General features: G+C 49.6%; 1 long non-coding RNA gene across 1 annotated transcript in view; it reads right to left on the minus strand.

Moving 5' to 3' along the window:
* LOC141048202 (uncharacterized) overlaps positions 1 to 25162 on the minus strand; it is a 92739-nt gene that overhangs the window by 62559 nt on the left and 5018 nt on the right. The window lies entirely within an intron of this gene.

Genomic DNA, 25162 nt, shown 5'->3' on the forward strand with positions numbered 1-25162 from the left:
TGCGACTCCTGCATCCCGTCCTGCCGCCCGGAGAATCCAGCGTGGGCTCTCTCCTCCCTCCTCCTTCTGCCCTGCTCTAGCTCCAGGCATGTGCCTTAAGCCGCGGGCGCGTGCTCCGATCCCTTCTTAATCCCTTCAGAACCGTCCCTAAGGAGTGATCTCCAATCGGGAGCCAGCGTGGGGTATATCAGGCGGCTCCTCCTTCCTGGAGGCGCCTGATTATCGTGTGCCTTCCTGTACGATTCTCTGGCCCCGTCCGGTCGCTCCTGACTCCGGTCGCTCCTGACTCCGGTCGCTCCTGTTCCTCTGACTTGTTGTCTCATCCGCACTTGAGCCGCCCCTCTTGGTGTCAGTTGTCGCGGTATCCGACTCCTTCGGGCCTGCTCCTAATGGTCCCTGTATAGGGGTCGGCACCACCTGGCCAGCTCGCCCCAGGGATCCCGGTACCGTGACCCAGAGGGTCCACTCTTGCTACTCCCTACAAGGAATGGCATCAAAAATAAGTGTATCAGAAACTTGTGGAACTTTTCATTGAATAGTAATTAAACTTTATTTACAGAAACTATAGAGAATCTACTATATACTGTATTCATGCGTATGTATACTCACTGTCTCCATGTTTCCAGTTTTTTTCATCCGGTGAGCAATTAAGTAAAAAAAATGTTTATTCACTAATTTTAACCCACTGGAGTTTTTTTCTTCCTCGTTCGTCAGTGATGAAAGAAACACATTGATGGTTTTATTCAGGCTGGAAGTCACTGATCAGGATGTTTGGTGACCTAAAATGTTTGAGTCATATCTTTTCTTTGAAAAAGATGGTGAAGTTATGGCTAAATACAGAAATGTTCATGTCTCGCTGACTCACTTTCCACTTCCCTGTAAATGATGTCACTTCTCTAACGTCGCGGACTTTGTCGTGTTTTCTAATACATCCTCTTCAAGTTAGGTGTGAGGGCTACTCCATCAAGAACTCCAAGATGTAAAAAAATATATATATTTTATAAAATTAATGTGGGGTCCAGCTATTAAGACCACTGCTGAGCCTGAAAAATAGGGTGGAGTTTCATTCTGCATTTTCAGTGTCACAGTTCCACCCCTCGGGGTGTCTTTGATACTGTTACTGACAGCTCAGCCATCCAGTCTGGTGCATGGGTGTGCTAAAGTTATAATTACTTTGACAGTTCAGTCATCCGGTCTGGCGATAGAGCATGCTGAGCTGTCAGTGTGCTGATTGAGCCAACCAAACTTATACTGGGAGGTACTGGCTGTCTCCAGGTGTTCATTGTTCCAGTTGATTGCCAGGCTACTTAACTGGGCTGTTACCTCCAGACCTCTGTACATTCAGCTACTGCGTGGTTTGTATCTCTGTGCTGTGACGCCTCTGGCTATTACGTCCAAGAGTGGACCCTCTGGATCGCGGATCCGGAGCCCCTGGGCCGAGCACACCTGGTGAAGACCGACCCCTATACAGGGATCGTTAGGGGCAAGACCGCAGGGGGCGGAACCGCGACAGCCGGAGCCAGCAGGGACGACTCGGAGGACTGGCAGACAGAGCAGGAGTAGCGAAGTGGAGGCAGTAGAAAGAGGCTGGGAGCCCACAGGAAAGGTACAGCGAGGACCACAGGAAGGAGGCAGGCAGACAGACACGGAACAGGAACAGGGCAGACAAAGGAACAGCAAGGGTAGGCAGGGTACACAGAAGAAGGTAGGGCCGATGGGTGCTGCTAGTCACAACAATCATCAGGCGCCCTCAGAATAGAGCGGACGCCTGATATATGCGGCGACCGGAAGTGCGCCCTACAGACCCTCCCCTAGCGACGCCCCCTGCCAACGGAAGAAGCCGGGGGAACGCGCGTGCGCGGCCTAAGGCCGCCGCGGTCACCCGCAGCAGAGCGGCAAGCAGCGCGGAGGAACGCGCGAACCGGGGGGCGCAGGTGAGAGGGAGCTGCGGCGGGCGCCGTCGCTAAAGGGGCATCGGCGGGCACGGCCGCCGATGTCACAGTACCCCCTCCCATATGCCCTCTCCTTCTGAGGTTGGTTAGAAATCTTTTCATGATAAGGGGGGCATCGACATTCTCTCGGGGCTCCCAGGACCTCTCCTCTGGGCCAAAACCCTTCCAGTCGATAAGAAAAAGAGTCTTACCTTTGACCCTTTTCATAGCCAGGATGTCCTTTACTTCAAAGACATTGTCAGAACAAATTGGCGAGGGAGGGGACATGGAGGTTGGTTGGAACCGATTCAAGACCACAGGTTTAAGGAGCGAGATATGGAAGGCGTTAGGGACCCGGAGTGATGCCGGCAACCTCAATTTGTAGGCTACCTTGTTAATGCGCCCAAGTACTTCAAAAGGCCCGATGTACCGAGGACTTAATTTGTAAGCAGGGACTTTCAGGCGGATATGTTTGGTAGAAAGCCAGACTTTGTCCCCGGGCTGGTACGGGGGTAGATCCCTTCGTCTTTTGTCCGCGTGTTTCTTAATTCGGACGTTGGCTAGCTCGAGCGCCTCTCTGGTCTCCTTCCAAATTTGCGAAAACTCCTTGGCGAGAGTGTCTGCTGCAGGAACTCCAGACGATGCGGAAAAGGGCAATGGAACCCCAGGATTTAGCCCAGTTACCACAAAGAACGGTGTCTTGGACGTTGATTCGCTGGAATGATTATTATGAGCGAATTCTGCCCAAGGTAGAAGAGAGACCCAATTATTCTGATGGGCGTTAGAAAAGTGGCGTAGGTAGGTGGTCAGAATTTGGTTAATCCGTTCCACTTGGCCGTTGGTTTGAGGATGATACGCTGAAGAGAAGTCGAGAGACGTGCCCAGGAGCCGACAGAGGGCCCTCCAGAATCGGGAAGTAAACTGGACCCCTCGATCGGTCACGATTCGCAGAGGGAGGCCATGTAGCCTGAACACGTGGTGGATAAAGATTTCGGCCAACTTTGGGGCAGATGGCAGTCCGACCAAGGGAATAAAGTGGGCCATCTTGGAAAAGCGGTCAGCGACGACTAAGATGGTAGTACACCCAGCCGAGCGAGGGAGATCAGTCACGAAATCCATGGCGATTTGCTGCCAAGGAGCCTCTGGGACAGGCAACGGATGAAGGAGGCCGGAGGGGAGAGTCCTTGGAACCTTGTTCTGAGCACAAGACCTGCAGGAGGCTACAAAGTCCTTAGCATCCTGGTGGAGAGAGGGCCACCAGTAATACCGGGAAAGAAGCAAAAGAGTTTTCTTAATCCCAACGTGCCCAGCAACCTTGGAAGAATGTCCCCAGCGCAGTACTTCCAGGCGTTTGTTTGGAGGGACGAAGGTCTTGCCAGGCGGAGGGTTAGAGAAACTCACGGGGGCCACGGAGATAACTTTAGCCGGCTCGATGACATACGATGGATCCTCCTCCCTCTCCGGAGGCTGCAAAGACCTGGAAAGCGCATCGGCTTTGATGTTCTTACTGCCGGGCCGGAAATGGAGCTTGAACTCAAAACGGGAAAAGTACAGAGCCCACCTGGCTTGTCTGGAGTTGAGTCTCTGGGCAGATTGCAGGTAGGCCAGGTTCTTGTGGTCCGTGAAGATAGTAAAGGGGTGCACTGCCCCCTCGAGCAGATATCGCCATTCCTCCAGCGCCATTTTAATGGCCAATAATTCCCGGTCCCCAATGGAGTAGTTGCACTCCGCCGGAGAAAAGGTTTTGGAGAAGAACCCGCAGGGGACAAGACGTCCAGATGGAGCCTGTTGGGAGAGAACCGCCCCAGCTCCAGTGGAGGAGGCATCAACTTCCAGAATGAAGGGCCTACTGGCCACAGGACGGTGTAAAATCGGAGCAGAAGCAAACGAGCGTTTCAGGGCAAGAAAGGCGTCCTCGGCTTCAGAGGGCCAGACGTTAGGCTTCGTCCCCTTACGGGTCAGGACCGCAATGGGCTTGGTGACTGTAGAGAAGTGGGGTATAAACTGCCGGTAATAATTAGCGAAGCCGAGGAAACGCTGGATGGCCTTTATGCCAACCGGACGAGGCCACTGGAGTACCGCGGACAGCTTGTCCGGATCCATCTTAAGACCGGAATCCGTGATGATGTACCCCAAGAAGGGTAACGCTGTTTGCTCGAAGAGGCACTTCTCGATCTTGGCGTAAAGACGATTTTCTCGAAGGCGCTGCAGGACCATGCGTACACTTCTCCGGTGGGAGGAGAGGTCGGTCGAGAAAACGAGGATATCGTCCAAATATACCACTACGCAGGAATAGAGTAGGTCTCGGAACACCTCATTTACGAATTCCTGAAACACCGCTGGAGCGTTGCAGAGACCGAACGGCATGACCAAGTATTCATAATGGCCGTCCCGGGTATTGAAGGCCGTCTTCCACTCGTCCCCCGCTCGGATTCGGATTAAGTTGTAAGCTCCCCGCAGATCCAACTTCGTGAAGATTCTGGCCCCCCTCAGGCGGTCGAAGAGTTCAGGAATCAGCGGGAGCGGGTACCGGTTTTTGACCGTGATGTTGTTCAGGCCCCGGTAGTCAATACAGGGTCGCAGGGACCCATCTTTCTTCCGGACGAAGAAGAAACCTGCGCCCGCAGGGGACGAGGACTTTCGGATGAATCCCTTGGCCAGATTTTCCTGTATATATCCCGACATAGCCGAGGTCTCAGCTGGGGACAAAGGATATGTTCTCCCTCTGGGAGGAGTGGCACCAGGAACTAGGTCGATGGGGCAGTCATAGGAGCGATGAGGGGGTAAGGAATCCGCCTCCTTCTTGCTGAACACGTCGGCAAACGTGTGATAGGGTGCGGGTAAGCCCGGGAGGTCGGCGGGCTTCGAGCATGGACGAGGACGCGTGAGGGCCCGTAGGCAGTGCTCCTGGCAGGAGTGCCCCCAACGGAGAACTTCCCCAGAGCGCCAGTCAATCACAGGTTCGTGCCGTCTGAGCCAGGGCAGTCCTAGGAGAACCGCATGGGCTAATTGTGGCAGGACATAAAAGGCTATCTTTTCGAGGTGGAGAGCTCCGATTTGAAGATCTACTTCGACGGTAATCATGGTGATGAGTCCGGGTAAAGGTTTACCATCAACGGAGGAAATAGCGCGAGGGTTCTTCAATACCAACACCGGAATCTGGAATTTGTCAACCTCCTCCTGGCGGATGAAATTACCGGCAGCACCCGAGTCCACATACGCCTCCACAGACCCACGCCCCCGACCTGTAATTAGCAAAGCTGAAAGAGTAAGGGGAAGAGAGGAATTTTGATCACCTAGGGGGTCCTCTCTTACCTGACCTAGGTGGAGGCATTTCCCGACCTCTCTGGCTTCTCTGGACAGGAACGCACGAAATGGTTGGCCCCTCCACAGTACAGGCAGAGGCCCTTGGTCATCCTCTCCCTGCGGCGTTGCTCGGACAGTCTGACCCGATCAACCTGCATAGGTTCAGGAGCGGCGCTAACAGGAGATACAGGGAAACGGGGGACAGGAGCCTGATACAACCTAAAGGACCTTCTCTCTCCGACTGCCTCTCTAGCGCGCTCCTGAAAGCGTAGGTCTATGCGGGTGGCCAGCGAAATAAGGTCCTCCAGAGTGGTGGGGGTGTCTCGCCCGGCAAGCTCATCCTTGATCTTGCTGGAGAGGCCTCTCCAAAAGGCTCCCACTAGAGCCTCATTGTTCCACCCTAACTCAGAAGAGAGGGTCCGGAAGCGGATGGCGTATTGCCCCACTGTGAGGGAACCCTGGCGGAGGTTAAAAAGGGCCTCAGTGGAGGATGCTAAGCGACCCGGTTCATCGAATACCTTGCGAAAGGTTTCTAAGAAGGTCTGTAAATTTAGCACTACGGGGTCATCTCTCTCCCACAAGGGGTTCACCCAGGACAGAGCCTCACCCTCAAGATGGGACACAACGAATGCCACCTTGGCGCGGTCAGTAGGATACTGAAGGGGGGCAAGCTCAAAATGTAGCCTGCATTGATTTAAAAAACCCCGGCATAACTTGGGATCTCCACCGTACCTGGGGGGTTTACCCAGACGGGGAGCCGGAGTAGGGGCTACATCCGGGGAGGAAGTTGCAGCGGCAGCAGAGGATTGCAGGGCCAGCAATCGGTCATCCACGGATGCCATGTAACCCAAGATGTGGGATTGGGCGTCGCGCTGCTGCGCGAGCTCCTGTTGAAGGCTGACTAAGAGAGGAGCGTGCCCGGGGTCAGAGGTCTGCAGGGCGGACAACCGGGTGTCCATAGACTTCATAAAGGACATTATCCGGTTCTGATTTTCACGAAGGAACAGCAATTCCTTTTGTGTGGCGGCTGCGGCACCGGCGGGATCCATGGCCTGATGATACTGTGACGCCTCTGGCTATTACGTCCAAGAGTGGACCCTCTGGATCGCGGATCCGGAGCCCCTGGGCCGAGCACACCTGGTGAAGACCGACCCCTATACAGGGATCGTTAGGGGCAAGACCGCAGGGGGCGGAACCGCGACAGCCGGAGCCAGCAGGGACGACTCGGAGGACTGGCAGACAGAGCAGGAGTAGCGAAGTGGAGGCAGTAGAAAGAGGCTGGGAGCCCACAGGAAAGGTACAGCGAGGACCACAGGAAGGAGGCAGGCAGACAGACACGGAACAGGAACAGGGCAGACAAAGGAACAGCAAGGGTAGGCAGGGTACACAGAAGAAGGTAGGGCCGATGGGTGCTGCTAGTCACAACAATCATCAGGCGCCCTCAGAATAGAGCGGACGCCTGATATATGCGGCGACCGGAAGTGCGCCCTACAGACCCTCCCCTAGCGACGCCCCCTGCCAACGGAAGAAGCCGGGGGAACGCGCGTGCGCGGCCTAAGGCCGCCGCGGTCACCCGCAGCAGAGCGGCAAGCAGCGCGGAGGAACGCGCGAACCGGGGGGCGCAGGTGAGAGGGAGCTGCGGCGGGCGCCGTCGCTAAAGGGGCATCGGCGGGCACGGCCGCCGATGTCACATGTGCCTTGCGTTCTGTTTGTAGATCTTTCGTTGAGTGACCTTGGACCTCGTTCTGTCTGTTTAACCTCTTCTGCTCTGATCTACTTTCCTCCTGGTATTCTGACCTTGGAATGTTACCTGACTACGCCTTTGTTCCTTCTGTTTATGACATACCATCCTGGCTTCTTTCCTTGGACTCCTTGACCATCCTGACTCACGGCTTTGCCGTGAGAAGTGACTCAGCGTCCGTCGACAGATTTCCATTCTTATAAATAAATAGTGACCCACTCCTCTCCACAGATTGATCCCTACAATCTTGATATTATTGGGAGTTCCAGAGGGAACACCATTACACCAGTGATATTTATTTATGTATATGGTTAATTTTTCCAAACAATGGACTGAAAAAAATGAAAACAAAAATGCCTGGTGAAATAGTAAACAATTCTACAATGGTCATTGTAGAGTAAAAATTACCTGGCAACATGATTCTCTAGGTAAGGCTGGGGTCACACTTGCAACTGCAATGCGAGAAACTTGCGCGAGTCTCTCACCTCAAAACCCGGCACTGCCACCAGCACTCGAATGTTTTCACGGAAAAAAATGGCATGGGCTCCCGTGCAATTTTCTGCTCCAGAGAGAGAAAGCCAGTGACTGAGGGCACATAATAATAGCCTAGAAAGGGACCATTGTTATTGCCCCTCCACCTCCGGCTACAAACACCTGCCCCCAGCCACCCCAGAAAAGGCGCATCTGTAAGATGTGCCAATTCCGGCACTTAGCCTCTCTCTTCCCACTGCCATGTAGTGGGTGGCACATGGGGTAATAAGGGGTTAATGTTACCTTTGTATTGTAAGGTAACATTAAGCCTGGCTAAGGGTCCCGTCACATCAAAAACGATGCACCAGCGATCCCGACAACGATACGACCTTGTCAGGATCGCTGGTGCCTCGCTACATAATCGCTGGTGAACTGTCAAACAGGCAGATTTCACCAGCGATCAGGACCAGTGAGGATGCTGGTATCCAAGGTAAATATCAGGTAACTAAGCGAGCGCGTCGCTTAGTTACCCGCTGTGTACCTTGGATACCTGCGTGCTCGCACTGGGAGCTGGTATCCAAGGTAAATATCGGGTAACTAAGTGTGCGCGTCGCTTAGTTACCGGCTGTGTACCTTGGATACCTGCGTGCTCGCACTGGGAGCTGGTATCCAAGGTAAATATCGGGTAACTAAGCGCGCGCGTCACTTAGTTACCCGCTGTGTACCTTGGATACCAACTCCCAGCGCAAGTACGCAGGTATCCAAGGTACATAGCGGGTAACTAAGCGACGCGCACACTTAGTTACCCGATATTTACCTTGGATACCAGCTCCCAACATCTGCTTACAGCGCCGGGAGCTCGCTGATCGTTGGTCTCCAGCTGCCACATGCAGCGATGCGTGCTGGCCAGCGGGAGACCAATGATCAAAAAATGGCCCAGGAATCACGATCAGCGATACCCGGCGGGGGGGGGGGGGTCGCTGATGCGTGTCACGCACAGCGAGATCACTGTTGCATCACAAAATCAGTGATCTCCCTAGAGATTTCGCTGTGTGTGACGGGGCCTTTAGTTATGGAGGGGTGTTAATAAGATACCTATCCATTACTAATCCTAAAGTTTGTAAAGTGTTAAATAAACACACACAGGCAGAAAAAAGTCTTTTAATGAAATAAAACAAACAGTTTTCGACGCCCTCGATCTCCTGTAAAAAATAAAACAATATACCATGCCTCTCTGGCATTTTGTGTTCCATGCACTAATCCATATCTGGGGGAGAATCAGTTTACAACCGGGAGCAGTGCTAATGCTACTGCCCCGACTGTAAACCACTGATGAATGAATGATAAGCTGCTGGCGGCAGCATCAGGGACGTCAGTGCAGCCTCACAGCCTGACCCGCGGTGAACTCTTGAGCGTGGGAAAATGACAGTTCATGTTCCCATGCTGCTGAGTTCTCATTCATTCATCAGTGGTTTACAGCCGAGGCGGGGCATTAGAAAGATTATTCTCCTCCAGATATGAAAGACTTTTTTCTGCCTTTAGTAATTGCATTTTTTTGGAAAAGTGTGGTTAATAAAAAAAAGTTTTTATTTGCTTCACAGCATTTACTGAATGGGTTAACTAATTAATAAGTGATAGATGCAAATTTTATTCATGCGGTGATAAAATATTTATTTTTATACTGTTAGGCTGAGTGCAGACGGACTTTTTAGCCCTGCAGATTTTTCCGCGCAGAATTGAAGAAATCCGCAGGTCAAATGACCTGCATTTTTCCTGCGGATTTCTTCCATTTTTCCTGCGGTTTTTGTGCAGTTTTCCATGCGGATTCTCCCCTGCGGATTTGGAGACAGGGGAGATGGAAAACCGCACAAAAGAAGTAACATGCTGCGGATTTTGTACCGCAGGAAAACCACGTGGAAAAATCCGCAGCGTCTGCACAGTTTTTTATTTTATTTTTTTTTATTGAGTTCTATGCTACTGTACATCACAATGCGGATATGCAGCGTTTCTGCGTGGAAAAATCAGCTGCGGGTCCGCTGCATATCTGCATCGTGTGCACACAGCCTTAAACGTTGAGTAGAATTGCTTATATTTTTAAATACTTTTTTATTTTATTTTTTAGTCTACTTAGAGGATTGAAATTTTAAACCTTTAACCCCTTTCCGACATCGTGTGTAAATATACGCCGATGTCGGACTTCCTCACTTTGATATGGGCTCCGGTGGTGAGCCCACATCTTTCCCGGTACGTATCAGCTGTTCTGAACAGCTGACATGGACCCGCGATTCCAGCCATGGCTATTAACCCATTAAATGCCACTGTCAAATGCTGACAGCGGCATTTAACATGCACTTCCGGCAATCGCGCCGGAAATCCACCCATCGGTGCCCCCGTTACGTGATCGCGAGTTACCGATGGGTTGGCATGACAACCAGAGGTCTCCTGCAGCCCTCTATGGTTGTCACTGATGGATTGCTATGAGCGCTGCCCGTCGCCTCTGTGTAGCAGAGCCAATTGGACAAGTGAAGCTTCTAGTCTCCCATGGAGACAATTGAAGCATGCGAAAAGTAAAAAAAAGTTTTTAAAAAATATGAAAAAAAATTAAAAAATATAAAAGTTCAAATCACCCCCCTTTTGCCCCTTTCAAAATAAAACAAAAAAATCAAACATACACATATTTTTGTATCGCCGCGTTCAAAATCGCCCAATTTCTATACATATAAAAGTGTGTGTGTGTGTGTGTGTGTGTGTGTGTGTGTGTGTGTGTGTGTGTGTGTGTGTGTGTGTGTGTGTGTGTGTGTGTGTGTGTGTGTGTGTGTGTGTCAGCCATGCCCACTCTACATAGCAACCAATCACTAAGCATCTTTAATTTCACCAGAGCTGTTTAAAAGAAGCGGAGCTGTGATTGGTTGCTATGAGCAACAGTTTTCCTTGTAGACATTGTGGTAACTGAGGCCTATCATTTTTATGGTGCTATCATCCTTCTGTAAAGCTGGAAATAATACAATTTATTACTGTGCCGACATTGTCCACCCCAGGGGGAGCCCGGTATCACACAGGATAGGATTAGATACACACTCAGCAGATAGTAACATACAGGATAGGATTAGATTCAAAGCCCAGTATCACACAGGATAGGATTATATACACAACTCAGCAGTCAGTATCACACAGGAGAGGATTAGAAAAACAGCTCAGCAGTCAGTTTCAATCAGGATAGGATTAGATACACGGCTCAGCAGACTGTATCACACAGGATAGGATTAGATACACAGCCCAGTATCACAGGATAGGAGTAGCTCAGCAGTCAGTAACACAGGATAGGATTAGAAACACAGCTCAGCAGACAGTAACACATAGAATAGGATTAGATACACAGCTCAGGAGACAGTATGCCACAGGATAGGGTTAGATACACAGCTCAGCAAACAGTACCAGACAGGATAAGATTAGATACACAGCTCAACAGCAGGATGTGCCAAAGGAGAGGCCATTTTCATTCCAAGAATTCCACTCATTCCTTCTGATTTCCCTTTTCATTTTAAACGCCTCTAGTTTCCACTTCGACTGGCATTTGCAATGTCCATTAACAAGGCTCAGGGACAGTCCTTGAAAGTAGTAGGGATTGATTTGCAATCTCCATGCTTTTCTCAAGAAAAGAGTTGGAACTGCTAAAAATCTGTTCATCTTTGCACCCAAAGGAAAAACCAAAAATGTTATTTATCAAAAGGCACTTGAATGAGTTGAAAATAAAATACTATCAATACTTAGATAATCATTTAGTTAATTTGTGTTGAAAATCTGTAGCGTTCAATATATGATGTGAAATGTTTTTTATGTGCAATATAGTCATTATAATTTTTTATAACTAACCACAACACCGGGCTCTTCAGCTAGTATCAATATAAAAACAGAATTAACCCAACCGCTAAACAGCATAACGAGAAAAAAAATTTAAAACGCCTGAATTACATTTTTGATCACAGCAACATTGCATTAAAATGCAATAACGAGCGATCAAAAGATCATATCTGCACCAAAATGGTATAATTAAAACGTCAGCACTGCATGCAAGAAATAAGCCCTCACCCAACCCGAGAGGAAAAATGGAGACGCTACCGGTATCGGTAAATGGAGCAATTTTTTTTTTTATTTTAACAAATTTGGAATTTTTTTTCACCACTTAAATAAAAAAGAACCTAGACATGTCTGGTGTATATGAACTCGTAATGACCTGGAGAATCATAATGTCAGATTAGTTTTAGCATTTAGTAAACAGGGTAAAAAAAAAATTTAAAACAACAACTGTGGGATTGCACTTTTTTTGCAATTTCACTGCAATTAGACTTTTTTCCCCATTATCGAGTACACGACATGGTAAAACCAATGGGGTCATTAAAAAGTACAAACCGTCTCACAAAAAACAAGCCCTAACATGGCTATTTTGACGAAAAAAATAACACAGTTATGGCTCTGGGAATAATTGGAGCAAAAAATGAAAACGCAAAACAAAAAAATACCTCTGGTCGTTAAGGGGTTAATTGCTGACTCTAAATACGGCAATACATTTCTATTGTGGTGCATAGGTAATATTATAGTCTTCTGAAGCCCAGCCTGTGGCTGTACTTCACAGGTGTACCAACATGACAGCAATAGGGACTTTCACCTGTAGAAACCTAACAGCATCCTGCAATCACGCTGTGGTGGCCAATGTGTCATGGGTTTACCATGTCAGAAAGTAGCCAGAAGTCTACAGCGTCTGATTTCTCCTAGTTTTGCACTGAATAGAAGCACTTCACTTTTTATTAAACGGTGTAAATTTCTTTTAGCAATGCAGGGGTTAATCTGCTCCGTTAAGAGCTCCTGGAGCACTAAGGTTCTCAGCTGTGCACTGTTAGCCACTCCCATCTCCTATATTAAGTGTGTCCTGGCCAGCACTCATTGTCAGAGTAGCTTATGCTTCACGGCTGGAGGTGGTTGTGGATTATTATTGGAGAAGGCGTTTGGTGGATTTTTCTTTGACATTTTGAGTGTGTGATACTTCAGTTCCTTCTCTTACTTTGCTTTAACCCCATCCTCCACTCCCGGGGTATTCCTCTGTTATATGTGTGAGTATATTTGTACGTTTCATATTTTTCATTACCCCTGTTCGTATTACCTTGTTAGTCTGGTTGGTGTACTACGGTACACTACTACTCCCCTCTTCCCTGGTTGGGGGAAGGGTACAGACTGAGGGTGGTTTCAGGAGCTAAGGCAAGGTACATGGCCTGGCATCTTCACCATCAGATGCAATACCTGGAGCATGGATAGCTAGGGCGCCCTAGCGTTAGGGGTAGGGAAGGAGACCCTGGTCCTGGGACACTCGACAACTGAGCTGTGACAAAATGGTTGCGCAAAACTATGCAACAGCGCCAGCCTCAGACTGGCCTCCAGATGAATCCTCTGGTAGGCCCCTGTGAAGGAGTATCATAGAATCATAGAATGTTATAGTTGGAAGAGATCTCCAGGGTCATCATGTCCAACCCCCTGCTCAATGCAGGATGCACTAAACCATCTCAGACATGTCTGTCCAGCCTCTGTTTGAAGGCTTCCATTGAAGGAGAACTCACCACCTCTCATGGCAGCCTGTTCCACTCATTGATCACAATCACTGTCAAAAAGTTTTTTCTAATATCTAATCTGCATCTTGCATCTTCTCACTTTTAGTTTCATGATGACCTGGCCTCCCACTTTACAGAAAAAAATAGATAATATCCATCAGGAAATCTGCTCCCAACCACCAAGTGCTGTGACTCCCATCCCTTCCTGCATCTCCCCTGGCTCACTTTCCACATTTGATCCCATCACAGAAGAAGTCTCCAGACTCCTCTCTTCCTCTCATTCGACCACATGCACTATCGACCCCATTCCCTCACATCTCCTCCAGTCTCTCTCTCCAGTCGTCACAACTCACCTAACTGCAATCTTTAATCTCTCTCTCTCCTCGGGCATTTTCCCACCCTCCTTCAAACACGCCATCGTTACTCCATTACTAAAGAAACCCGCTCTCGACCCATCCTGCACAAACAACTACAGACCAGTCTCCAATCTCGCTTTCATCTATAAACGTTTGGAGCACCTAGTTTACTCCCGCCTTATCAGTTACCTCTCCACTCACTCCCTTCTAGACCCTTCACAGCCTGGCTTCCGCCCCCTACATTCGACTGAAATCATCAAAGTGACCAATGACCTTCTGACAGCAAAACGTAATGGTGACCACTCTCTGCTCATTTGTCACTCTTACCTGTTGTAACTGTCAGAAGTGGTGTGACAGGCAAGCGCCAGAGGGCCCTGAAGATACTGAGACTCCAGAAGATGGTCACTCTAGGTGGCCGGGCAGAGGCACAATATCTAGTACCAGGAAACCGGTCCTAGGACCTGCGGGAGGGAAGGAGCGGTGGAGTGGCACTCAGTGCCCGCAGGACCTTCCACCATGTGACCGCGCGTCAGAGGAGGGGGCGGGGCTTACCCCCGGGACGCAGCGGTGGCAGGCAGGGGACTAAGCTGCACAGGGACTAAACAGTAGCGATAATGAGACAAAACAGAAGGTAATCCACAGACCTAGCAGCCCGGTACAGACTCAGAATGGCAGAGGATGGTCGGGGGAAGCAAAGGGTCAGATATGGGTCGGGCAACGCAGTACAGAATCAGAATGATAGAGAATAGTCAGGAGAAGCAGAGGGTCATACACGGGTCGAGCAGAGCAGTACCTAATCAGAAGCCAAGAGACGTCAACCAAGTCCAAAACAGATCATACACCAAGCAACGTACGTGAACAGGCGAGAGGCACTAGCGATGCAGGGTCGGGCACACTCAAGTTAGGAGTATAAACGACAGCGAGGGGTGCTCACCTGAAGCTATAAAAACCCTCCCTGGCGTCAAAGAGAGGCTCTCCCTATTAACCCCTACACCTTTTGCCCAGAATCCTGAATAAACCATGACATCATTCTTCTCTACCTATCTGCAGCTTTCGACACTGTTGACCACCATTTCCTACTCTCTAGACTCCAGTCAATAGGCATTAAGGACACTGCTCTCTCCTGGTTCTCTTCCTATCTTTCTGACCGCTCCTTCAGTGTTTTGTTCTCTGGCTCCATGTCATCTCCTCTTCCTCTCGCTGTCGGCATACTTCAGGGCTCAGTCCTTGGCCCCCTTCTCTTCTCTCTCTACACAGTGCCAATTGGACAGACCATCAGCAGATTTGGCTTTCAGTACCATCTTTATTGTGATGACACACAACTATATACGCCATTCCCCGACCTTACCCCTGCTGTACTACAGAACGCCAGTGACTGTCTGTCCGCAGTCTCCAACATCATGTCGGCTCTCTATCTGAAACTCAACTTCTCCAAAGCTGAACTTCTTCTGCTCCCGCCATCTACTAACCTCCCTAAATCTGACATTTCCCTCTCCTTGGGAGGCACCACAATAACACCCAGGCAGCAGGCGTGCTGTCTGGATGTTATGTTTGACACCAATCTCTCCTTCACATCCCATATATAATCTCTTGCCCGCTCTTGCCACTTACACCTAAAGAACAGCTCTAAAATCCGCCCTTTTCTCACTATGGAAACAATACAACCCCTCACTGCTGATCCACTCCAGCTTGGATTACTGCAACGCCCTATTAATTGGCCTCCCATTACTCAACTATCCCCTCTCCAGTCCATACTTAATGCAGCAACCATCTATCTGGCTAATCGGTACTCGAACACGTCCGCTCTTCGCCAGTCCTTACATTGGCTGCCTATTCATTATAGGATTCAATTCAAAGTACTTGTTTTCACCCACAAAGCTCTCCACAGTGCAGCACCCCTCTACATCTCCTCCCTCATTTCTGTCTATCTGCCTAACCGACCACTGCGCTCTGCAAGCGACTTTCGGCTAACCTCTGCACTAACCATACCTCCCACTCCCGTCTCCAAGACTTCTACCACGCTGCACCAATCCTCTGGAATGCTCTACCCCAAGAAATTAGAACTATCCACAATTTGCATAGAGTCAGGCGCTCCCTCAAAACACATTTGTTCAGAGCGGCCTATTACGTTCACTCAAAGACATTCTATGTGTAAGTGTGCATGTGTAGCCCATTCACTATCTCCATCCATCCCTCACTCCCTCAAGATGGCTGGACCATCATGGTAAATACACCATTGTAAATACACACCTGTACTTTGTATCTCCCCCACCTCATTGTAGAATGTAAGCTCTTACGAGCAGGGTCGTCTTATTTTGCTTTAATTATTGTATTGTTAACGTTGTTACTTATGAATTATGTTTTGAAACTGTTAAACTGTAAAGCGCTGCGAATATGTTGGCGCTATATAAAGTCTTAGTTACTCACCGGTTAACGGTGTTTTTCGGAGTCCATGACAGCACCACCTGAGAGAGGGGATCCGCCCTTCAGGAACAGGAAACCTACAGATACAAAAGGGCGGCACCTCTCCCACGCATCAGTTGGATTACAGAGCACAAGAGGACCACAATGGTTAATAGCAAAATTATATACAGTACTTTACACAACTATTCTTTACCAGTGTACATACAAGAGGAAGAAGTGCACACCCAAATTTAAACTAAAGGGAGGGAATATACGGGTGCTGTCATGGACTCCGAAAAACACCGTTAACCGGTGAGTGACTAAGACTTTATCGGTCGTCCATGACAGCACCACCTGAGAGAATTACAGAGAGTAAAACTATTTAGGGAGGGACTACAGCCTGCAGTACCCTTATACCAAAAGAGAGGTCTGTGGAAGCACCCAAGTCTAGCCTATAATGACTATAAAAGGTGCTCGGAGAGGACCAAGTAGCCGCCTTACATATCTGGTCAATGGACACTTCTGACCTTTCGGCCCACGAGGTCGCCATGGCTCTGGTGGAATGCGCCCTCAGCTTCCGGGGTGGCGACCTGCCTTTTGAGGTGTATGCTATTGAGATCGCTTCTCTAACCCACCTGGCTAGTGTACTTTTTGACGCTCTACAACCTTTCCTAGGGCCATGATGAGAGACAAACAGGGCATTATCTTTTTTCCAGGGATCGGTAACTGCCAGATATTCTATGAGGCATTTCCTAACATCCAAGGTGTGAAGCTTCTCTTCCTTCTCCTCATTAGCTGGATTAGGGAGGAAAGATGGAAGGACTATCTCCTGTGTCCTATGAAAGCTGGAAACTACCTTAGGTAAATATGCCGGATCAGGTCTGAGTATTACCCTATCGTCCCTGAAGTGTATATAAGGAGGACGTCTAGATAATGCCTGGATGTCGCTTACCCTACGAGCTGAGGTTAGAGCTACCAGGAAGGCTACTTTGAGGGACAGGTTTTTTATGGAAGCTAATGAGATAGGTTCGAATGGGGCTTCTGTCATAGCCATGAGGACTAGGTTCAAGTCCCACGGCATGAATCTATTGTTCGTTATTGGCCTGGATCTACCTGCTGCCTTAATGAATCTACTGATCCAGTAATTACCCACGATGTTGCAGCTAAAGAGGGCCCCCAAGGCTGATACTTGTACTTTAAGGGTACTAGTGGAGAGCCCCATATCCAGACCTTTCTGAAGAAACTCTAAGATTTGGTTTACAGGTGCTGAAGCGCCAGCAACCACTCCAGAGTTCTGCAGGAATTTTTTCCAAATTCTGACATAGATTTTGGTGGTGATGACTTTTCTACTTTTAAGTAGGGTGCTAATCAGGTCTGGGGAGAAGCCATTTTCTCTCAGTAGTGTCCGTTCAAACTCCACGCCGTCAGATGTAGGCCAGCCACCTGAGGATGGAACACAGGGCCCTGGGATAGGAGATCCGGGATGTCCGGAAGGACCCAAGGGTCGGACACTGACATGGTCCTGAGGCAAGAAAACCAAGCCCTCCTGGGCCAAAATGGAGCGATAACTATCACTCTTGCTTTGTCTCTCCTGATTTTCTTCATCACCAGGGGTAGTAGCGATAGGGGAGGGAAGGCGTATGCTAGCCCGAAGTCCCACTTTATCAGAAAGGCATCTACCGCCAGGGGGTTCTCTCTGGGATTTAGGGAGCAAAATTGTTTTAATTTTCTGTTTTCCCTGGTAGCGAAGAGGTCTACCTCTGGTTGTCCCCATCTTTGTACAATCAGGTCGAAGATGGAGGTGCTTAGGGACCATTCTCCTTGTTTTAGTGGATTGCGGCTTAGGAAATCTGCTGTGATATTTTCCTTCCCTTTTATATGTAGAGCTGTTAAAGATTGAAAATGCTGCTCTGCTAGCCTGAACAACCGTTCTGCCACTTTCATCAGGGGTTTGGAACGAGTCCCGCCTTGGTGGTTGATATAAGCCACGGTGACCTGATTGTCGGAGAACACTCGCACATGATGGCCCTGTAGATACACAAGTAGCTCCTTAGCTGCCAGCTCTACCGCTGTCAACTCTTTCAGATTAGATGACATTTCTATCTGATGATGCTCCCATAGGCCCTGTACCAGAATCTCACCCATATGAGCCCCCCAACTGGAAGGGCTAGCATCCGTGGTGATTATGCGGGATATGTCATACTCCCAGGGGACCCCTTTGGATAAATTATCCTTGACTAGCCACCACTCTAGGGACTCCCTTGTGTTTCGGGACAAGGTTAGTTGACCCTCCAAGTAACCCCCAAGGACTCTTTGATGCCTTAAGACCTCGCCCTGCAGTTTTCTTGTATGAAACTGTGCCCACTGGACTGCCCGGATACAGGACGAGAGGGAACCCAGAAGGGACATGGCTTTTCTGAGGGACATGGTAGGGTTATTGCAAGCGTTCAGGACCTGATAGTGTAGGCGAACAAGCTTCTCCGGGGGCAGACGGCATTCCTGTTTCTCAGAGTCTAGGATCAGGCCCAAGAACTGTTGGACTCTCACCGGCTGTAACCGAGACTTTTTAAATGTTAAGCAGCCATCCTAACCCCTCTAGGGCAGACATTGCCCTTTGTAGTTGTTCCAGACAATGTTTTGCTGTTTTCCCTACGATCAGGAAGTCATCCAAGTAGGGGATCACAAGAATTTCCGATTCACGCAGATGGGCCATAATTTCCGCTACAACTTTTGTAAACACACGGGGAGCGACTGCCACACCAAAGGGGAGGGCCGCATATTGAAAATGTTGGACTGACCCATCTAGCTGAATCGCCACTCTGAGAAACCGCTGATGGCCTGCATGAATGGGAATATGGTAGTAAGCGTGTTTTAAATCTAAGACCACCATAAAACAGTTTTGAAACAGTAATTTTATTGTTGATTTAATTGTCTCCTTTCTTAAACGGGCGTATGACCAGGAATTTGTTGAGGGATTTAAGGTTTATTATAGTTCTGAAGGACCCATCTGGTTTGCCGACCAGGAACAGGGGGGAGTAAAACCCTTTCCCCGTTTCTCCCTCTGGGACCACCGTCAGGACCCTCTTACGGCAGAGATCATGCACCTCGGCCTCCAGGGCAGCTTGTCCTGGTGTGGAAGACCTGAGCGGGGTGACCTTAAATCGATCTTGGGGAACCCGGGCGAATTCTAGGCGTAGACCCGCAGCTATCACCCCCAGTATCCATTTACTATTGGAAATCAAGGACCAGGCTGGGTAGAAGGCTGCTAGTCTCCCCCCTACCGGGGCAACTAGTCATTGGGGATCCTTTTTAGTGTCACGTGCTGGACCTTCTTGACGCCCCCCTCCTCCGAACATGAAGCCTGTACCTCTCCTTCTGTCCTCCCATCTGCCCTGATCTCTGGACGGCCTTCTACGGAAATAGCCTTTCCTGGTAAAGGGACGTCTGTAGGAAGGATTCGGTAGACTGGGGAACTTCTTTTTATCACCCCGGCTTTCTCTAAGAGTTCATCCAAGACTGGACCAAACAGATATTCGCCCTCACATGGAATGGAGCAGAGCCGTGATCTGGCCTGGATATCTCCCGGCCAGCATTTTAACCAAAGGGCCCTTCGAGCTGCGTTAGATAAACTCGCAGTTCTGGCTGCCATCCTCGCAGAGTCCGCTGAAGCATCCGCCAAAAAAGCTGCCGCACTTTGGATGATTGGCAGCGTTTTCCTGATAGAAGCTCTTGACACTCCGTCCTTTAGTTGGGAATCCAATTGGTCTAGCCAGACCATCATGGATCTGGCCGTACATGTGGCAGCTATCGCTGGTCTTAGAGCACCTGCTGACATTTCCCAAGTTCCCTTCAAAAAAGAGTCTGCTTTCTTATCTAACGGGTCTTTTAAGGAGGCTATGTCGTCGAAGGGAATGGAGGATTTTTTGGAGGCTTTGGCTACTGCCACGTCCAGTTTAGGGGCTTTATCCCATCTGTTTACCACTGGGTCGTCAAACGGGTACCTCCGTTTGAAGGCCGGAGGTAAGGAGCCTCTTTTTTCAGGTCTCTTCCATTCCCTATCTATTAGGCTCTGAACTTTATCATTTAATGGAAAGGCCTTCCGCTTCCTGGGATCTAGACCCCCGAACATCACGTCCTGAGCTGAAAGTTCCGGTTTTGTGTCTGCTACACCATGGTGGACCTTATTGCTTTAACTAGCTTATCCATCTGGTCTAAGGGGAAGCAGAATCGACTCGAGTCTTCCTCTGAAGAAGATGAAGTGGAGGCCGGGGAATCTGAAGAGTCATCGATCCTTAGGGCGGTCGAGGACTCTGAACCTGAGAAACTACATTCTCTTCCCCTAGAGGAATCCTTTTTAGATAGGGCCTTTATCTCTGTCCTGATTATGTCCCTCAGGCTGCACCTCGTTCAGCTGCTCTAAGGGGGCTTCTGTCGTATCCATCGCTGGCCTTCAGAAGCACCCCAGCAGTGTCACCTCCTGCCTTTTAAGGCCTCCTTGCCCGGGTCAGCAGGGTTCTCGCGCGCACCCCCCACCCGGGACCCCCACGCGACCCTCCCCCCGCAAGCTCCGGTCCCCCCCTGCCACCACGCGGCGCGCGCCGGATGCCGGGCGGCACCCGACTTCCGGTTTTGGCGTCCCCGGCCCCGCCCCCTCCGCCACGTCACTTCCGCCGCCCGTCTGAGACCTGCGGGGGACGCGCAGAAGGAGCAGGCACGGCGCCTCCCGGCTCAGGCCAGGCCACAGCCCCCACGCGCGCCGACCTGCGCCGCCGACCGGGCGCCACGCCGGATGAGAGAGAGCGGCCACGGGGAGAGCGCACCAGGAGGGGCCCGGGTCATACATACCTCCTGGTGCGGCAATATGGAGGCGGCTGTCCACCGGACCCCTGGCTCCCACCTGCTCTCACCACCGTCGTGGAGACCTGCCCGGCCCTACCGTGGTGCTTCCAGGGACCCGAGCTTGACCGAGGTAGGAGACCCCCTCGCTACCTGGGTCGGTCAGCCGGCCTGGGAATCCCTCGGCGACTCCATGATGGACGATCTGAAGGAAGTCCCGTCCTCTAGGAACAGGAAACCAACTGATGCGTGGGAGAGGTGCCGCCCTTTTGTATCTGTAGGTTTCCTGTTCCTGAAGGGCGGATCCCCTCTCTCAGGTGGTGCTGTCATGGACGACCGATAAATAAAGATTATTATGATTATTATTATTATTATTATTATAACATTGCTTCTCATGTTTCCATGTGAAAATGAGAATGATGATCTCTCTACACTGTGACATCCTTTCAGATATTTGTAGACAGCTATTAAGTCTCCTCTTAGCCTTCTTTTTGCAAATTAAATATTCCCAGATCCTTTAATCAGTCTTCGTATGTCATAGCTTGCAATTCGCTCACCATCCTGGTAGCTCTGTGAACTTGCTCCACTCAGAGGACTAATACTAGAGTAGTGTTATTATTATATTTGATCCACAATTTGCAGAAATAGGTATAAATCTTTTCATTCATTAAAAAGCTAGCCAAGTTACCATTACATACAAGCAAAAGTAAATTTATGTATTAGTGTCAGGTTATTTTTGCATATAGATGACTGGTGGGCCCCAAGAATCAATCAATGTTGCTGGTGGGCTTTTTCCAACCCAGTCCGACACACACCACTATTAGGCACCTTAAATACCATTATCAGAAATTGTCAGTGTCATCTAACGGGTCAATAAAAGCGAATGGAGTCAGATGCCTCGTGAGACGCTCAATACACCGACGCTCGTCATGTGCTTTACAAGTAGAGAACAAGTAGAGAGGGAAGGGGTTAAAATTAAAGCTATTATATTGACATATTATACATGATTGGTCACAATCAAACCAACCCCGTGCATCGTCAATGGTAGTGATATAATACTGGCGTATTTTGTGACTAATGTATCTATGGGGGAAACATAACTGAAACCAACATACAAAATGTCCAAAGCGCCCTAGATTAAAATCAACTAATATTTTACAAGGCAAAAAAATAATTTGCTTGTCATCGGTGACACTCGAAGGTCACTTGACGGCTGCAGGCAATCTTCTCTTGTGCTAGATTTTATGAACAGGAGGCTCCACTAATCTAATATTGATGCCCTATCTTACAGATGTTATCCATACCGCCCAACTTTTGAAGAATAGAAAGAGGGACAGATGATGTGGCCACACCCTTGGCCACATGCCAATCCACGCCCCTTTGTCATTTCTTTCTGGCAGGAGGCGTTGTCAGAGGGACAGATACAGTGAGGAACATTCAGAAGACGCCCAAGACTGCAGGCGTAGACCCAAATGAATCCGGGAGAGTTGGGTCTAGAGATGAGTTTTCTGCAGGTGTCCGGACTAGAGTTGAGCGAAACGGGTCGAAAAAATTCAAAAGTCGCCGACTTTTGGCAAAGTCGGGTTTCATGAAACGAAACCCGACCCTAGGATGAGGTCGGCCACGAGGTCGGCGACTTACGCGCCAAAGTCGCGTTTCAAAAGTTTGTTTTGCGCTCTTTTTCAGCCAATCAGGATCCACGGACACTGTGGGCAACGTGATGACATAGGCACGGGTCACCACCATCTTTCAGAAGGGCATGCAAGTGATTGGCTTGCTTTGGTGGGCGTCACAGGGGGTATAAAAGGGCGTGCACGCCGACCGCCATCTTACTTCTGCCGATCTCAGTATAGGGAGAGGTTGCTGCTGATTCTGTAGGGAGAGCGTTAGGCAGGGAAGAAGACCAAAAAACTGCTTCTGCTGCTAGCGATTTGGCCTGCACAACACACCAGTCACTGTGTGTGCAGTGCAAGGGGAGGCTATATAGTGGTGTATCAGTGGTGTTGGTTGTTGGGCTGCCTTCTAAGGCTTCCTGACAGGCTGGCATTGCTGTTTACCCACTGCTCTGCAAACTGCTTTTTTAAAAGCAATCCCAATTTTTTTTTTTTGTCCTGCTGAGAAGAAAAAAAAACTGCTTCTGCTGCTGATAGCAATTTGGCCTGCACAACACACCAGTCACTGTGTGTGCAGTGCTAGGGGAGGCTATATTGTGGTGTATCAGTGGTGTTGGTTGTTGGGCTGCCTTTTAAGGCTTCCTGACAGGCTGGCATTGCTGTTTACCCACTGCTCTGCAAACTGCTTTTTTAAAAGCAATCCAATCTCCGTTATCCTCTAGTCACTTAGGTCACAGCTGTGCCATCGAGCCTGTCACATAGCGCTCAGATATCAGTGGGCCTCACACAATCCAAAAGTGTCCAGTGTCCAAAAGTGTGTGCAGAGATTCAAAATCTCCCCTGTCCTATAGACACCTTGTTTTACATACTATATAGTTTGTTGGATTTTGTCTACATTTCTACCAAAAATGAGGAAGGCTGGTGGAAGAGGCCGTGGAATTGGGCGGGGGTTGGCAGCTGGTAATGATGATGTTGGTGGTGGATCTGATGGTAGTGGCAAGAGCAAAATAGGACCGAATGCAGGAGGTGTTGAGCCTGCGTCATCATCTGGCTACATAAGGCCTCGAACGCTTAGTTTTCTAGGAGTTGGCAAACCGCTTTTAAAGGCAGAGCATCAGGAAAAAGTTTTGTCTTACATTGCTGACTCAGCCTCCAGCTCTATCGCCTCCTCTTCTTCAGTTGTAAAAAGTAAAAGCACTGAGTCGTCATTGGAGGCTCATGTTCATGAACCACACCTCTCCTTGTGTCCTTCACCCCAACCAAGATTGAAGGATGACGCAGGCCATACTACTGATTACTCCATGGAGCTGTTTTCACATACCATGCCTGGATTATCAAGTCAAATGGTGAATTACCCAGGCCAAGATGAATCTGACATGGAGTGCACTGATGCACAGCCGCTGATGGATGATTCTGCTGGTACATTCACTCAGAGCACTACATTGTCCTCGCAGTGTACAGAGCCAGATTCTGACCCTGATGAGACTCAGGTGCCCCTTCCCGCACACTATACCACCATACACGGTGACACAGAGGAAGGTGCACATGACATAGAAGAGGAGGTGATGGATGACCCAGTTGTTGACCCAGATTGGCATCCATTGGGGGAAGAGGGTGCTGCTTCCAATAGCTCAGATGAGGAGCATCCACAGCAGACATCGACATCGCAACAGCTGTTACCTGGCAGGCCCAGAGCACTCCAAAGACAGGTTCCAAACATCAAAAGAGTTGCTGGACAGCTTGTCCAGAGGGTCAAAAGATCACAGCGTGCTAGGCCGCAAAATGTCTGCCAAAGTAGGAAGAGTGCAGTGTGGCACTTTTTTGAACAAAATCCTCATGATCAGGCCAAGGTTATCTGTAAGAAGTGCGCAAAGACCTTTAGCCGAGGGAAAAATCTGAAAAATTTGAATACCAGTTGCATGCTTAGACATTTAACCAGCATGCACTTGCAAGCGTGGACACAACACCAAACCTCAAGTGCCACATGTGCAACTGATCACAACGAAGGTAGTCAGCAACGCTACATTGTTTCCCCCACTGTAAGCCCACCGGTTAGCACATCAGCAAATGTTGAGGTGTCGTTGCAAGGCCACAGCAGTCAGGGAATCCCACTGTTATATCAACGAAAGACTGATTCTAGGCCATCAGAAAGAACACCAACTCCATCACCATCATCAACCCTCTCTCAGTCCGCCCTGTCCACCGCTACTTCCACCATATGCAGCTCTCAAGTCCAGCTCACCCTCCCAGACACTATGAGTAGGTCAAGAAAGTACTCAGTCTCTCATCCGCGTACACTGGGTTTGAACGCCCACATTGCCAAACTAGTCTCGTTTGAGATGATGCCCTTTCGGTTGGTGGAAAGCACAGCTTTCCGCGAACTCATGGCCTATGCAGTACCACGCTATGACCTACCCAGTCGCCACTTCTCTCGCAAAGCCATCCCAGCCCTCCATCATGTGAAAGACCGCATTGTCCATGCACTCAAGCAGTCAGTGAGCGGAAAGGTGCACCTCACAACTGATGCATGGTCCAGTTGGCATGGCCAGGGCCGTTACGTGTCCATCACTGCGCACTGGGTTAATGTGGTGGATGCAGGGTCCACAGGGGACAGCGGTGGTGGGACAGTGCTGCCTAGCCCACGGTATAGGAAACAGTTGGCTGTAGGCGTTCCACCCTCCTCCTCCTCCTCCAGAAGCGAAAGCTCGTCCACAGAGCGCAGTCGTACGAGCACTCCATCTGCAGCTGCCACTGTTGCACACGATGTGTCCCCCTATCGAGCAGCTAGTGGAAAGCGTCAGCAGGCTGTGTTGCAGATGATGTGTTTGGGCGACAGACATACCGCTGAGGTGCTGGCCGAGTACTTGAAGCGACAAACTGAGTCATGGCTGGGCAGTGTACATCT

Source organism: Dendrobates tinctorius, unplaced genomic scaffold, assembly GCF_039654945.1.
Source record: "Dendrobates tinctorius isolate UK_male_01 unplaced genomic scaffold, ASM3965494v1 ptg000133l, whole genome shotgun sequence".
Classification (NCBI taxonomy): domain Eukaryota; kingdom Metazoa; phylum Chordata; class Amphibia; order Anura; family Dendrobatidae; genus Dendrobates; species Dendrobates tinctorius.